Raw genomic sequence first — 5,164 nt, 5'->3', positions numbered from 1 at the left:
AGATAATCTTGTGGAATTCCTGTCCATGCCCCTCAATTTCAGAATTATTTCCATCCTCCATCTGCATGATGCCACCAAATTTAAGTTTTTGTCTCAGACATGTGAGCCTCTCTTTATGGTGGGAAATGATCACCAATACCAGGTAAAATAATTAGATTAGAATAAAATGGAAAACAACTAGCTCTGTTGCCAAAAAAAAAATGTGTCTTCATAAATTTTATGAAGTATTTCCATGCGGTCATGATTTGTTCATTTAAAAAAGATATTGGGATTGGAAATCAAATAAATTAAATAAATGTTGCATATTGTCCCATTCAGAGCTTTCATAAAGACCATATTATATGCTGGATATAATATCCCACCCTGTGTATTTATTTGATTATCATTATCATATTGTCACGTTGAAATCCTAGCTTACCTTACTGTGAAGTATAAATGACTAATAAATAAGGAGTCATTTCATAAAACAACCTAAATAATTCAAAATTATGCCATTAATGTAGCAGGGAATGCTTGTCTCTTTTAAAAGATCATATTGTATATGTCCATGTCTGATTCCATTTATCATTCATTTGATCTGATACCATAGCTCTGTGACAGAATGCGGAACCATCTCAACCTCACCTAAAGTAGATGGTCTTTCCTAGATAAAGACAAAACTAAAGACCCATTATTGTAATCAATCCATGTGCACTGAATGTTTTTTATTAGTGTTTATGGGTCACAAAAATGCTTTTAAATTGTTATTAAATGAGTTTAATCTTTTTGAAAAGGACTTGAACTGCCAGGACAATTGTTTGGTTTTTCAAAATGGCGAGCCAAAGTTATGGAGGTAGTGAAGGGTCATGAAGGCTTAGTCTTTGTCCATGTTGATCTCACGAACCATTCCAAATGTCAAATTTGATCACATTAAAATTTATTAGCTGAGAAAGATAATTCTGTCGGCCCTCCTTGCAATCTAAGAAAAACCTAGATAGCTCTTATTCTACCCAGTAATTACCAGTTGCTAAGTTGGGTTGTATGCATGTAAAAATAAAAAGACTGAATTTGGGTGAGGCTAAATATAGAAGCCCAAATTCAGATTCTATTGTATTAGAATTCCACATGACTCAACCAATTCCCATAGGTTGACAAGCAGTCTAATTTTAAATCTAGAGGACTTTATAACAGTAAAAAAGAAAGAAAAAAATCCTAATTAGGTAAGGCACTTGCCTGTCATTCTTCACTTTTGGTAGTTATCAGTAAAAAGTCATTTACATTTTGAACTCAACACTTTCAGAGTTTCCAATTTTGTTCCAAGCCCCATTTGTCTTCCAAGAAATGAATTAATTATCTTAGATGGGGCACAATCACTAAACCACTGTGGTAACTGAGCTGGAATTTCAGTAAGCTGAGCTTTAGCTACAGGGACAGGATTTAACTGTCACTCACACTGACCAAATCTCAAAGGCATAGTAAATGATAGAACCTTATTTAATTACCATTTATTTTTCCTGAGAGTAGAAATTATTATAAATTATGCAGATAAGTAATTCATCATGGGGAATATGCCAAAAAACCGTCTATGATATTAAATAACGTTGACTCAAGGCTTGATGAAAATTAAAATTGTAAAGCAAGAGGATAAAGTTTGCCCTAATACTTAGTATAAATGAAGTCTCCCTTCTTGTTTGAATATTTGTAGTCCTACCTATTCTTTGGTCATTATTCAACTGTGCAGTACAAAGAGATGCTGAAAACTTTATTAAAATTTATTTCAAACCAGTTCATCAGGATTTATTCAGTGCTTACTATGCACACAGCCTTGCTACTTCACAGGGCCATTTGGTGTCATTGGAATTCAAAGTTGAATTCCCAGTCTATTTTTTTAAAAAATAGTGAAAATAGTAAATGAGAGTCATTCCCTTATTGCAATACAACTCTCCTAAAGGAAGCTCCAGCTTGTGCTGGTGAACAAGATGATAGCCTCTTCTAAAGTTGTACAAGTGGAAATGGATAGGTCAACACTATGACACAGAGCTAGCCATGGGACAAACAAGCTTTGATAAGGGGTAACAGAGGTTTATGAGAGGGAGGAGGATTTCAAATGAAACACTGTAATTAGGGAGTACAGAGCCACCACCAGAAGAAGCAAGGGGGAGCACTGGGATCCTAAAGAGCTGGGAGACTCCTTCAAGAAAACGAGAAGGGAAAAAAATGATGACAATAATGACTAGTACTACAGTCATGTGTTGTTTAATGATAGGGATACATTCTGAGGAATGAATCATTAGGCAATTTTATCATTGTTCAAATATCAGAGTGTACTTACACTAACCTAGAGTGTATACCCTACTACATACCTAGGCTATATGGTATAGCCTCTTGCTATAGGCTGCAAATGTCTGCAACATGTGACTATACTGAATATACAAGTAATTGTAACACAATTGATAGTATTTGTGTATCTAAACATATCAAAACGTTGAAAAGGTACAGCAAACATACAGCATAAAAATAAAAAATTTATGCTTGCATAGGGCATGTAATGTGACTGGAGCTTACATGACTACAGGTTGCTCTTGGTGAGCCAGTGAGTGAGTGTTGCATGCAGGTGAAGGCCTAGGACATTAACGTACGCTACTGTAGACTTTATAAACACTGCACACTTAGGTGTGCTGAATTTATAATCTTATGGAACCATTGCTATATATGTGGTCCATCCTTGATGAAAACATTGTTATGCACCAAATGAGTATACTATCATTTTTGTATGCATAATGTCCCAGGAAACAGGAAACACACTAAGCACTTTACATATGTTAAATCCTCATAATAATAACCATTCTGTACTGCTCCTCAGGTTTTGGCTAAAAAAACCGAGCCTTGGAGAAGTTGAGAGACTTTCCCAAAGATACATAAAGCTGGGAAGTGGCAGAGCCATGAAATGAACCTAGAGCTACATTCTAGGCCCTCACAAAAATAGCTTTCACAAATCCGAGGGTTGAGACTGCTGGCATCATGACAGCACAGGTGTGTGGAATTAGTCTCCATTCAGGAAATAGCAGCTCAATTGGATAGAAACAAAACCCTAGGAGTAATCCCTAAGTGACTCTTTCTGACCATTTATCCTCAACTTCCAGTTCATCTTGTCAGTTCTACATACAAAGTATATCCCAGATCTGACATCCATTCTCCAGTTTCACTGCTTTGTCCTGACTCCAAGAAGCCATCATCTCTTACCTAAACTACTGCAATAGTCTCTAGATGGTCTCCTTGCTTTCATTCTTGACCTCTTACTCATTCTCCACTTGACAGCCAGAGTGACCATTTTGAAAAGTACATCTGATTATCACACTACCCCATTTGGAACTTTCCAATAGCTTCCTATCACTTTTAGAATAAAATCCAGTATCCTTTCCATAGCCTACCAGCTCCTTCAGCATCTGTTCTATCTACCTCTTCAAATTCATCTGCAATTACTTCCTTTTTTTTTTTTTTTTTTTTTTTTTTTTTTGAGACAGGGTCTTGTTCTGTCACCCAGGATGGAGTGCAATGGCATGATCATGGCTTGACTCACTGAGGCCTCAACCTCCTGGGCTCAGGTGATCCTCTCACTTCAGCCTCCCAAGTAGCTGGGACTACAGGCACATACCACCATACCCAGATAATTTTTTTTGTATATTTTTGTAAAGAAGGGGCTTCATCGTGTTGCCCAGGTTGATCTCGAATTCTTGAGCTCAGGGAATCCGTCCACCTTGGCCTCCCAAAGTGCTGGAATTACAGGTGTGAACCACTGTGCCCAGCTCATCTGCAGTGACTCTTATCCAATCACTCTTTCATTTGATTATATTGGACTATCTCTTCCTTGAACAAGCCAAAAATTCCTGCATACTGGGCCCATTGCTCTTCCCCCTGCTGGGAGTGCTTTTCATTCAGGTCTTCTCAAGATAGTTTCTTCTTTTCAACCCGGGTTCTACTTAAAACATCTTTTCTTCTGTGAATCCTTCTTTGAATCTTTAATCACATTGGCCCATCCACGTAGGCACCCTGTTTTTGTTCTTCATAACACTTGTCACTATCTGATAGTTTACCATCTATTACTTATTATCTGCCTCTCCCTATCTCAAATATAATTTCTAGCTGTCTTTTCCTTCATTTCCCAGCATTCTGAACATGACCTGGAGCATATGAGTTTACTCACAGAACATTGATGATTGTATGACGGCGTCGGCGGTAAGGGACGGGCTCGCGGCAATGCCCAAGCGCGGCTGCCCCTTTGCTGACGCTGCCCCTTCGCTGACGCGGCCCCGCTACAGCTCAAGGTGCGCGTGGGCCAGAGGGAGCTGAGCCGTGGCGTGTGCGCTGAGCGCTACTCGCAGGAGGTCTTCGAGAAGACCAAGCGACTGCTCTTCCTCGGGACCCAGGCCTACCTGGACCATGTATGGGATGAAGGCTGTGCCGTGGTTCACCTACCAGAGTCCCCAAAGCCTGGCCCTACAGGGGCCCCGAGGGCTGCACGTGGGCAGATGCTGATTGGACCAGATGGCAGCCTGATCAGGAGCCTTGGGCAGTCCTCTGAAGCTGACCCATCTGGGGTAGCGTCCATCGTCTGCTCCTCATGTGTGCGAGCTGTGGATGGGAGGGCGATCTGCGGCCAGTGTGAGCGAGCCCTGTGTGGGCGGGGTGTGTGCGCACCTGCTGGGGCTGTGGCGCTGTGGCCTGTACCCTGTGTGGCCTCGTGGACTGCAGTGACATGTATGAGAAAGTGCTGTGCACCAGCTGCGCCATGTTCAAGACCTGAGGCTGGCTCAAGCCGGCAGCCTTCACTGAGAGCCACGCCATGCATGGCAGCCTTCCCTGGACGCGCGCTCGGTGTTCACACTGAACTGTGGGGTGAGCGGGAGGGGTGCCCTTTACATGTTCTATTTTGTACTCCTAACGACAGAATGAATAAACCTCTTTATATTTGCAGATATATCTATCTATCTCTATATATACAGATATATATATATCTATCTATAGATATAGATATAGATATAGATATATATCTTGATGATTGCATGATGGAATGAATAAATGATTGCACAAAGTAAGACTCAGAGAAACTATATGGAACTTAACCTGTGGCTTCTGTAGCTAGTACAACATGAAGTCAGCATCAGTAAGCAAAACCCAGGAGGTG

At 40.5% G+C, this 5,164-nt stretch overlaps 1 pseudogene; it reads left to right on the top strand.

Moving 5' to 3' along the window:
• Nucleotides 1-4,274: 4,274 nt before the first annotated feature.
• On the top strand, nucleotides 4,275-4,947 carry LOC101036275 (apoptosis regulatory protein Siva pseudogene; annotated as a pseudogene).
• The last annotated feature ends 217 nt before the right edge of the window (nucleotides 4,948-5,164 follow it).

Source organism: Saimiri boliviensis, chromosome 8, assembly GCF_048565385.1.
Source record: "Saimiri boliviensis isolate mSaiBol1 chromosome 8, mSaiBol1.pri, whole genome shotgun sequence".
Taxonomy (NCBI): domain Eukaryota; kingdom Metazoa; phylum Chordata; class Mammalia; order Primates; family Cebidae; genus Saimiri; species Saimiri boliviensis.
The sequence above is the reverse complement of the archived record's forward strand: the minus strand, read 5'-3'. Positions and strand labels throughout refer to the sequence as shown.